This window comes from Macrotis lagotis, chromosome X (assembly GCF_037893015.1).
Source record: "Macrotis lagotis isolate mMagLag1 chromosome X, bilby.v1.9.chrom.fasta, whole genome shotgun sequence".
Classification (NCBI taxonomy): domain Eukaryota; kingdom Metazoa; phylum Chordata; class Mammalia; order Peramelemorphia; family Peramelidae; genus Macrotis; species Macrotis lagotis.
In genome coordinates, this window is record NC_133666.1 from 104,052,573 (window position 1) to 104,064,791 (window position 12,219).

The following is a 12,219-nucleotide window of genomic DNA, read 5'->3' on the forward strand; positions in this document are numbered from 1 at the left end:
TATCAACAAAACAATGGATAGTTGCCCTTAGCTGAAAGAATTAAGTCTTTGAAGTACCACTCTGCCATCTATATATCCCTGATTATTTCATCTCTTCTCTCTGAGTTACCACCCCCATCAAAACAGATAACTAAATTACCTCATCTTCCCACCCTTTTCAAAGCTCACTCACTCCTCAGTCGAGTTGTTCATCTTCCTTTGTGAGGGCAGCCTATTCTTGGGGACCATGATTCCTGTGGGAACACAGGCTGTTCTAACAGCCATGACACAAATCATTTCCAAGTAAACCGCCACCTGGACAGTCTCAGGAGCTGGCACGCACCCTTAGAGATAAGGTGTGTCAGAGTCCTTGGGAGCTGGACATTCCGCCCCACAGACCAAGGGCACTAGACACAGCTGTGTTTTATCACCTCTCCCTAACATACCCCCTTACCCTGTAATGCAAGATGCTGCACATATCCCGCTTGTCATCCCCCTAATTACCTCATTATTCTTTGTTCTATCCTGAAAGACCTAACAGTATATATGTAATAGCTAAGCAGTAATAAAATTGAGCTTGAAGCATAAGGCAGTGGTGGCTTGACTCCTTATTCTCAGCTCCCATCCTGGAGGGAGGTCGCATCTGTGGGCCCCAAGGTGAAGCAAGTCACAACAAATGGTGCCGAAACCTGGTATCCCCCCAAAGTTCTAAAGGATGCTTCAGGAATTCACACTCATCCTTGCTGGCCAAGGTAAGTGCCCCCTACCGACTAGTCTCTGATGGTTCCCCTCGCCTCAGAGGCCCCACGGCTTCTAGAGCCCCCTGTAGTCCCTTATCCTAATGGGGAATCTTCTCCCTTCTTCCCAAGATACCCAGGTACGGGTTCTTAAACAACTCCTAAGTTCCTGTCACCTGAAATGCTCGGAAAAAGAATGTAAAATAACACTCCAGGCAGTTTTTGTTTTGGGCCCCCTGGATTCAAGCTGGTCACATCCTGGATCTTGATATTTGGGGGGCGTGTTTTGACACTTGCCTGTAGATCTGAGATCTGTGGTGACTTTTCTCCCCCACTACCCTTCTATTCTATTGTCACTGCAATACATGCCTGCTTTTCAGGGAGAGAGGAAAAACCTCAAGATATTTTACAGGCAGCTTTAGATACAGAAAAGGCCAGGGCAGAGAGCCCGTGCCACCTCACTGAGGTCTGTGATGAGGGCACTCAAACTGATGAGAAATCCACTTGCCCCCCTCCTCCTAAGCCCTCCCCAGATCCCCTGCCAGACAAACCCCCCTCCCCAAAGCCTCCTTGTCTCTACCCTGAATTACCTCAGGGAGACAGCTGGATCCAGCCTTCCCCAAAACATCAAGATGCTCCCCCTGCCCCCTCAGCAGCAGCTAACAACTTCACTGATGCCTGTCAGATGAGAGATCTTTGCAGGGTTTATTGATAACCATTACCCACCCTCCCCTCTCTTCAAGGGGATTTCAGCACTCCCTGTCAGCACATTCCTCTTCTTGTTTCCTTCCCCCCAACTCATTTCACAGATTTATGTAGCCTTTACAGAAGCAAACAGAAAGCACCTGGGCTATGTAATCTATAGTAATGGATCCATTTTATTCACTCACAGGAGCCGTCACACCCAGTCTGTGTAACGGGCAGAATTGCAAGCCCTAGCCTTGGTCCTTGCCTGCTTCCCTTCCTCCCCCATCCTAACGCAAGGGAGAGGGTTTGCTTGTATTTTTCCCACAGATTTCACCACCCAGCTGTAGATTCCCAACCATTTGATCTGACAAGCAGCAACCCCACCTCAGGCTTCCAGATCACCTAGCTCTGTAGCAGCCCTGATAAAAGGAATGCAAAGAATGTCTCTAAACAACAGTAGATGAAACCCGAGACACAGAGGACTGAGGGGGAAGAGATGATCCCCCCAACCTCCCCACAGTACTCCAGGAGGAGCTCTTTACCTTGGCAAAAAGAGCGATGGACTTTTAAACCTAGAGGACACTTGTCTCTTCACCGATTCCTTGTTACTATGTGACCCCCAAAGCATGGGTCACCCCTCAGTGCGCACTTATCCCCTCCCCCCAGATTCTTTTATGATGTGTCTCTTTTCCATGCTTTCTTTGCCAGTAATGGAACTGTGGATCTCCCCACACTCTCACCAGAAGAACAAGCAGCCACACTGTATCCCAGGACTCTTAAAGTTTCCAATTCTGTTGGTCCTTTGCGACGGGTCACACTAACCCGTTCATTCCAAGGGGACATTTTCACCTTTGCCTCCTCTGCTATGAGGATCAAACCCCACACACCCCTCCCTGTCCTTTTCTCCCTGACACTGGACACTCCCCCTTCATCTGGTCCCCACCAATCCCCTGGAGCCCGTGTGTAAAAGCCCCTATGCATTTCCCATCGAGTTTATCATGACTATCCAGGTCCCCTGGCCCTAAATGAAAAACAAAGGGGAGATGTGGGAACACAGACTATTCTAACAGCCATGACACAAATCATTTCCAAGTGAACTGCCACCTGGACAGTCTCAGGAGCTGGCATGCGCCCTGAGAGATAAAGTGCGTGGAGTCCTTGGGAGCTGGACATTCTGCCCCACAGACCAAGGGCACTAGATACAGCTGTGTTTTATCACCTTCTCCCTAATGTACCCCTCATCCTGTAATGCAAGATGCTGCACATATCCCGCTCGTGCACTCCCCCAATTACCTCATTATTCTTTGTTCTATCCCAGAAGACCTAACAGTATATATGTAATAGCTAAGCAGTAAAAAAAAATTGATCTGGAGGCATAAGGCAGTGGTGGCTTGACTCCTTTTTCTCAGCTCCCCTCCAGGAGGGAGGTTGCAGCTGTGGGCCCTAAGGTGAAGCAAGCCACAACAGATTCCCCCAAATAATCTATCATCTTCCCACACCCTTCTTTACTACTTACCCCTTGATTGCATATTTTCCTTGAAACTAGATTGCTCATGTAATATTTCTTCCTCCTAAACTTCTCCTTATTGCTCATCCTCTCATGGTGGCTTGGGCTGTTTAGGTTGCTTAGGGATCAGTGACTTCCAATTGCATTTACTCTTCTTTCCCTTAGTAAAAGCTCAAAAGTTGGGCCCATGGTTTAAAGAGGAGGCAAATGAAATGTAAAGCTGTCTATTGAAGGAACAGCAGATTCAGTCAGTGAGTAGTTGGGAAAGCATGCCTTTCATAGGCTATGGAATATAGGAAGCAGGGTATTGCAATTTCCATAAGATTTGAGATTATTTGGGGTCCCCATAGAGGATGTGGATTATTTGGGGGGGTCTCCCTGGAGATTGAGAGTTGTTTGGAGTTTCTGGGAACATTAGTTTCATTTTCTCAGGAAATGATATTAACCAGGTTCACCTGGGTATGAGTAAAACCTAGGCTTCAAGTCATTGCTTTAATTTTTTGAGATTAGGGTCAGTTAGGAATTAGGGTCAGTTTGTCCCTTGCCCACAAAGACTATGGGAGATTGATTAGCATCTTTGGACAATGAGGTTTGCTAACTACACATCATGCTGTAGCTACTGTTTCTAGCAACACACCACGATAGGGGTTTCTACCTGCAAAAGAAACGGGGATGTTGCAAAGGATGGGGGGATGCTACATGGGAATCAGGGCCATGGTTCAATCTTCAGTGTCTGTTTCCTGCTGAAGAGTGGCTGAATATAGGATATGCCGGACATTTAGTGTTGGCTTGCAGATCAGAGGGAGGTGACAGCTTGATTTAGGGAAACGGGATATGGAACAGCAATTAGAATTTTGATATGAGACAGTCATTTTGAGCGATTTTGTGTAGACAAGTCCAGAGAATCTTTGGATAGGGTGAGTAGCTAAGAAAATATAACTAAGGGTCATCCACAAGGGTCTCATGTATGCAGAACAAAGAGATGACAAACAAAAACATAAACACCAGGGTGCACTCAGCAGAGGTCATCAAAGATAGGTGTTTCTCTCTTGAAGAGAAAGTGAAGACCTTAAACATGTTTTTTTTTTCCCATGATACACTATTGGAATTTGATAATATGCATATAGTAATAGCAAAAAGAAAAATCCCCAGCAAAACCAATACAGAGAAGTGGGGGTGACAAAAATAGTATTTTATGACTTTGGGAGTTGGTAGCTGAATCAAAATAACTAGTTTATATCATGTAAAAGTTACCCAATTCAGACAGCATTGGTCTTATCAGTATGTGAGGGAACACTATACAATATAGGGCATATTGTGCATGCACCCATCTTTCATTGGCTACTTAGTTTTTGGAAATCTGCTAAAGAGAGAAAAAGCTGGGACGTGTTAAAACAAAATCAAATTAGTCCCTGGTAACACAACCCATATACAGCAGTATCAAAGATCCTTAATTCTATTTGACATTAGGTAGGTGTCAATACATTACGTTTCAAAGGAACACAATGGGAAAACTAAGCCAGAAGGAACCTGTCTTATATTGAGACCAAAGATTGTACTTTCAATCTATTTCCGGACACCTCCACCTGTGACAATTTAGGTTCAGAGCATATGACCTTTAGAAGCTCTTCCAAATGGTTGATTTTTGACTTAATGATCCATCAAACAACAATGTCTAAAGTCAGACTTTAGAATAAAATTCATCATGGTTCCAAAGGCTTTTACTCCAAATAGCAAACTCTGCCAGTTACAGCTTAAGGATAGATAAAGTTGTTTTCTCTAATGGGTTGCTATAAACAATAACAGTTCAAATACACATAAGAAATTTTACTCAAAATTCATCACTTTCATTTACTTTCCTCTTCCACAGTTTTAATTTGTCCTGGTATAAAGACAAAATCATTTCTATATTGTACAGGAATTTACAGGTCTGTAACAAGCAAAAATTGCATGATCAAAGTTGGATTATCTCTCAGGCCTAGTTGACCTTGCCCACACCAAATCAACCTGGGCCTCAGAAAAGGGAGATAGGTTTGTTGTCCCTGCCTATCCACCCATCTATCCTATGGTGGGCAATAATCTTTTTCCTTTAGGCTTCAACATTATAATATGAGTTCAAATACTTTACTTTTTTGTAAGCAATAACAAACAATTGTAGATATAATTTCCTCTTAATTTTATGCAAAGGTAGAAAAAAATCCAGTTACAAAGCAAAGACTGATATTGCTGCTGCATTGCTGATTTTAAAACATTTTCCACTAATTTTTCTTTCTTCAGTGTCTTTAAAGAATAACAGTTAACAAATTAACAAATATCAAATCCATTTGCCTTTACCTTTATCACAGAAATAATATCAAATTAGATCTTCAAATTGAAAGCTTTTGATGAAGATCAATGACTAGATGTTTCTAAAATCCTTTTTTCCTTTCAAGATTTTCTTTGTTAACGTGGTTAGCAATCTTATGAATTCCAAAAGGTATCTTTTTTCAATAATGCCATTCTAATTTCCCCATGATCTAGTTTATGGATGAATTTGTCTTTATTTGTCATCATAACTGTTAAAAATTTTTCTTACTTTTCTAGCTATATAGTGACCCTATTTTTAATACATGACTTTACTCTTGAGAGATTTCTGTTGGCATAATTCCCAGAATGGGGTGGGTCTTAGATTACATAGGAGCAGTTGAACTATATTTGATAGCAATTTTTCTCCAAGAAAAAACATAAGAAAGAAAGAGGAAATACTGAGTATTGAAAAGTTCACAGAATAGCATCCAAACTAGACCAAGGAATAGTAGGAGGATAGACTCTCCCCTTTCAAAGTGGCAATTTTCAGGTAAATTTTACCTGTTGGCACCAAGTCACTTTGGTTAAAGATGAGTGATCTTCCCCTCCCCTAGCTGTAGAGAAGTAGAAAGAAGACAGCAAGAAGAATGCTAAAAGCAGGAGGATTCTCAGAGGGAAGAGGTTTTTCCTGAGGAGGAAGTTTTGTCTAGTTGAAGGATGGCATTTTTACTTATTTTTCTATTCATTGTTCATTTGTCCTGATGCTCTAAAGAGAATTGTGACCATAAAAAGACCATACATTTTCTTTCTCAAATTTTGTCCCACAAATTTTTCTTTAGGAGATAATTCCAGGGGGTCCAGGATTGGTGTGGTTCAGCAAAAAGTGAGCTAGAATAAGGATATAGTACAGATACTAGGAGGTTAGGAGTTGTTGCAATAGTGGAGTGGCAATGGTGGGGTAGGTCTGCTGTTGTTCAAGGATTTAGACTCTTTTTGGGAGGTTCAGGTTGATGGAAGAGGAGAATCTGAGAAGCAGAGCAGGAATTGTAAAGGAGAGAGTGGTGCATTAGTTCAAAATACAGCTGAACATATGGGTTTTCATTCCACTTGCCTTGCTTTTGACACAAATTGTTTAGGTCAATGAGAATGTTGGGATTTTGGGAATTCAAGGTCCCCCATGCAGTGCAGTATTATATGAGGTGAGGATCCACAGAGTAGCCCAATGGCTATGATCAAGACAAACACAGGGGTTTCTTCACCCGCTGAATTGTTTAAATCTGGTTTAAGCAGAGAAAGAAAGAGGTGTCCTGGTTGATTTCTCTATTTCAAGACAGTTCCCCTCCTAGCTAGGATTTTGGAAGGGAATACTCTCAGAGTGCTGGAAAGGAGGAAAAGGGAGAGCCCTGGAAGGATTCTTATCCATTGAATTAGTCTTGTCTTCCAAACTGATCGGGGTGCAGTAGTCAGTCTTAAATACTGGGACTTGGTAAGTCTGAAAGAGGGTTCCTTCTGGCAAGATCAGGGAGTTAACCCAAGCATGCTACCATAGCTCCCTGTTCCCTGGTCTCAAGCTTCCAGGATTTCTTCTTACTCCTCTCCCTAGTTTTGGTACCAAATGAAAGATCAAAAGATGAGCCCACGGTTTAAGGAGGACAGCCACACAAATGGAGGGGGTTGTAAAGCCGTTTTATTGAAGGAAGGCAGAATAGACAGAAGAAACCCAATACTTAGCTTCTGCTAACCACAGCAATACTTTAAATTTCTTCTCCATCAGTCAGTCTTTTACATGTATTCTTTCATGTTACACCTAGCTACATTTAGCTGGCTACTTTTCCCTCCCCCACCTCTATCCCCACCCCTTCCCCCCAGTATCAATAGGACCAGACCAGCATCATAGCACCCAGTTCCAGGACTTTCAGGAGTAAGGAAGCACAGCATCCATATAGTCCACACCAGGATTATAGCGGTTATAGCAGGAGACATTATAGAAGAAAGGGCTAAAGTAGCTCTAGGCAGCAAAGAAGCTAGGTACTGTCGGGAATCACCAGGACAAACAATAGTTTCCAGTTGGGACCTCTCAAACTCATAGCAAGGGAGAGAGAAAACTGGATTTGGAAGTGCAAGAAGAAAATACAGAATTCAGTGAAGAAATACTATAAATTGAGATAAGTCCAAGAGGCAAATCCAGATGAAAAGAATAACTTCACAGCAAATTGAGTCTCAAAGAATGCCTTGGTCACAAAAACTATAAGAGATTTTGAAAGAAATGAAAAAGAGATATAAAATGTTTGTTAAAGAAAATTGATAAGGAATAAGAGAGAAAGAAAAGACAAGTTATTCATATAACTTGTCATATAACAAAGGTGCTAAAAACATGGAAAAAGGTTTGGGGAAACTAGGTATCCCATGAATCCTAGGGTATGATAGTAAATGTTTAACAACTGGCTCTTCAGAAGAAGGAAAAATGTATGCAGTACACACTTTCAAGTTGAATCTGCATTATTAGCATTTTCTCCAATACTTAAGTTTAGATAAGAAACAAAACAATAAAGCAAACCTGAATTGGTAGTGTTTGCCAAGTTATTTGCCAATAATGTTAGCAATATTTTTCTTTTACAATTGTTTTGTGGAGTTTGATCTTTACATTTACATTATAGTCATGTATTTTATATTGTTTACTTCACTCTATATCACTTCATACAAATGCCTTCATCTTCTCTCTATAAATCATATTTGTCATTTTTAGAGCACAGTAATATTCCCTTACATTCATGTTCCACAATTAGTTTAGTCAATCTTCATTCTTTGACTTTTGATTTTTTTCACCAGTTGTTTGCTATTATAAAAAGTGCCGCTATTAATAATTTTAGTGTAAATGAGGGAGTTCTTTTGATCAATGGCTTCATAAGGGTGTATACTAATAGTAGAATAGCTGGGTTAAAGGACATGGATATTTTAGTTACATAAGCATCCAACACTGAATATTTGGATACATTATCATTGCTCCCAATTTGTTAGGTGTGTGTTAAAGCCTCCAAATTGTTTTGATTTATATTTCTCTATATTCTCAGTATTAATAGTTTACATTTTTTTCTTTTGAAAACTGTACCTTTTGAGCACTTATCTGTTGGAGAATACATTGGGTTAGACAGATTTAAATATATGTATTATTTGTAACAACTATATTATATATAAGAAATGTCTATATATCTTGGATAGAAATTCAATATCAAGATTTTTCCCTATTCTAGTATTTCTTTTATTATTCTGGGTAGATTTTATTTGTTCAAAAGTTTTAAATTATAAATTTTATCTATTATAATTGCTTAAATCCCTTGTTTAAGAATACAACTCCTTTTTTGTTGTTATAGTGACCATACTAGGGACCTTGGTACTATTTCCTTCTCCAGTTCATTTTATAAATTACGAAACCGAGGCAAACAGAACTAAGGGACTTGCCCAATGTCACATAATTAGTAAGTTTCTGAGGCTGAATTTGAACTCAGGTATTTCTGATGATACAGGTCCAGTGATGTCATGGAATTGCTCACATAGCTAAATTCTATGCCTTTTTTCCTAACATACTATAAATCTTACTCTTTAAGCCATGTCTTGTGAAAAGTATGTTTTAGAACAAATTATGTTACACCATTCTAGGGAAATAGTACATTATAGAAACATTGTCACATATCATCCTGTGAGAAATTGCCTCTCTACAAGATCTAGAATTGATAATAGCCATCTTGAGTATCCTGTGTCCTGACAAATAGATACAACACTGCTGGGAAGCTCCTACAAGGACAGGGAGGTATAAGCTAGAGTCCAACAAAATATATCTTCATAACAAACTGTTGCCTCTTTGTTCCATAGAAATGAATCTTTATTATCATGGAACATTCTGACATAATCCTTTATACTACATCTGCGCTCACCCCTACCCTTTTCCTAGAAGGTGGGCCATCTTCTGTTCACCTACACAAGCCATGATTTTTTTCCCCTGCTACTTGTTTATCCCCTAGGGATAGAGCCCACATGCAACAACTTTGCACCTGCATATTAAAACTTATCTGTCCCTTAATAACTCTCAGTCGTGAGTCATAAAATTCATTCACTATTCAAACGCTAATTAACTTCATGAACCCTCAAACAGCATCACTAGCATTGTTCACTGTTGACCCAACTGCCCATACATCTCATAACCATAGCTATAAGAATTATGTGTTTCATCTCACCTGCCCAGATTTTTAGTTACCTTTTTTGTGGGATCTTAACCCATTAGAATGTAAAGTCATTAAGGTCAAGGAATGTCCTGTTTCTTTGTATCCCAAGCATAGTTCCTGACATAACATGTATTTATGATTGATATGTGTCTCTTCTTTTTTTTTTAATAACATGATCATTCTTAGTCAGGTCACAGATTTAATTTTGAATTTATTGAAAAATATGGTTGTAAGACATTGGTCTAGGTCTAATTTTTGTCAAACTAATTTCCAGTTTTCTTGGCAGTTTTAATTGAAGAAGCAATTCTAGATTTCTGTTTTTAATTGTTTTTGTGAATTTTACAATTTTTCCCCTCAATCTTGCTTCCCCCCCCACCACAGAAGGCAGTCTGATAGGCTTTAAAATGTTCCCATGCTATACATTGAACAAAATTGAGAGAAATCATATCCTTAAGGAAAAAAAGAAATATAAGAGATAGCAAAATTACACAAGATACCTTTTTTAAACTTAAAGGTGATAGTCTTTGGTCTTTGTTCAAACTCCACAATTCTTTTTCAGGATACATATGGCATTCTCCACTGCAGATATCCCAAAATTCTGCCTAACTGTTGCCCTGTTACTATGATCAACTCCATTAAGATTGATCATCAATCCCATGTTGCTGTTAGGGTGTACAATGTTCTTCCGGTACTGCTCATCTCACCCAGCATTAATTCATGCAAATCCTTCCAGGCTTCTCTGAATTTCCATCCTTCCTGGTTTCTAATAGAACAATAGTGTTCCATAACAAATATACCGATTTGTTCACTCATTCTCCAATTGATGGGACATTCACTCAATTTCCAATTATTTGCCATCACAGGGTTGCTATGAATATTTTTGTATAAGTGGTGTTTTGACCTGTTTCATGATCTCTTCAGGGTATAGACCCAGTAGTCGTATTGCTGGATCAAAGGGTATGTACATTTTTATTTCCCTTTGGGCAAAATTCCAAATTGCTCTCCAGAAAGGTTGGACCAGTTCACATCTCCACCAACAATACATTAGTGTCCCAGATTTACAACATCCCTTCCAACATTAATCATTTTCTTTTCTGATCAGATATTGTCCATTCTGAGAGGTGTGAGGTGGTACCTCAGAGATGCATTTCTCTAATCAATAATGATTAAGAGCAATTTATCATATGACTGGATCCATTTGATTTCCTCATCTATAAATTGCCTCTGCATATCCTTTGACCATTTGTCAATTGGGGAATGGCTTCTTTATTTTTTACAAATTTAACTCAGTTCTCTATATATTTTAGAAATGAGTCCTTTGTCAAAAATACTAATTGTAAAAATTGTTTCCCCATTTACTATATTTCTTTTGATCTTAGTTATAGTGGTTTTATTTGTACAAAATCACTGCAACCAAAATCAAAAGAAATGTACTAAACTGGGAAACAATTTTTACAACTAATGTTTCTGACAAAGGATTCATTTCTAAAATATACAGAGAACTGAGTCATACTTTTCTGAAAAAAAGCCATTAACCAGTTGACAAATGGTCAAAGGATATGTAGAGGCAATTTACACATGAGGAGATCAAAGCAATCCATAGTCATATGAAAAATCGCTCTAGGGGTGGCTAGGTGGTACAGTGGGGGTGGCTAGGTGGAACAGTGGAAAGAGCACCTGCCCTGGGGTCAGGAGTACCTGAGTTCAAATCCAGCCTCAGACACTTAATAATTACCTAGCTGTGTGGCCTTGGGCAAGCCACTCAACCCCATTCGCCTTGCAAAAAAAAAAAAAAACCTAAAAAAAATTGCTCTAAATCATTACTTATTAGAGAAATGCAAATTAAAGCTTCTCTGAGGTACCACCTCACACCTCAGACTGGCCAATATGACCAGAAAGGATAATGATCATTGTTGGAAGGGTTATGGAAAATCTGGGACACTACTACATTGTTGGTGGAACTGTGAACTCATCCAAACTTTCTGGAGAGAAATTTGGAGCTACTTCCAAAGGGCAACAAAAATGAGCATACCCTTTGATCCAGCAATACCACTACTGGGTCTATACCCTGAAGAGATGATAAAAAAGAGTAAAAACATCACTTGTACAAAAATATTCATCACAGCCCTGTTTGTGGTGGCAAAGAATTGGAAATCAAGTAAATGTCTTTCAATTGGGAATGGCTTAGCAAACTGTGGTATATGTATGTCATGGAATATTATTGTTCTATTAGAAACCAGGAGGGATGGGAATTCAGGGAAGCCTGGAGGGATCTGCATGTACTGATTCTGAGTGAAATGAGTAGAACCAGAAAAACACTGTACACTCTAACAGCTACATGGGGGTGATGATTAACCTTGATGGACTCACTTATTTCATCAGTGCAATAATCAGGGACAATGGAGAATACCATCTGTATCCAGATAAAGAACCGTGTAGTTTCAACAAAGTTCAAGGACTCTTCCCTTTATTTTAGAAAAAAAAAAACTATCTTATTGTCAAAAAAAGCTTTTTAATTTAATGTAATCAAAATTATCTAGTTTGTTTATAATGATGTTCTCCATCTCTTCCTTGGTCACAAACTGCTTCCTTCTCCATAGATCTGACAGGTAAATGCAATAGCTAGATTTCTTAATTCCTAAAGAGACACAAATGAAAAACTAAATCTCAAAATAGAATCAATCCAAAAGGATAGCAAGGGGAAGAAAGGATATGATTCTCCATTGTAAGAATCATTGGTTCCTTGATGAGAGAATTACTAAGCGTAATTTGTATTTCACAAAGATATTTTGGCAGCTATACA

General features: G+C 39.3%; 1 protein-coding gene across 1 annotated transcript in view; it reads left to right on the forward strand.

Moving 5' to 3' along the window:
- Positions 1 to 634: 634 nt before the first annotated feature.
- C9orf72 (C9orf72-SMCR8 complex subunit) overlaps positions 635 to 12,219 on the forward strand; it is a 53,822-nt gene continuing 42,237 nt past the window's right edge. The window contains exon 1 of the mRNA XM_074206584.1: positions 635 to 731. The gene's annotated coding sequence lies outside the window, so the exon portion shown is untranslated. The remainder of the gene's footprint in view (positions 732 to 12,219) is intronic.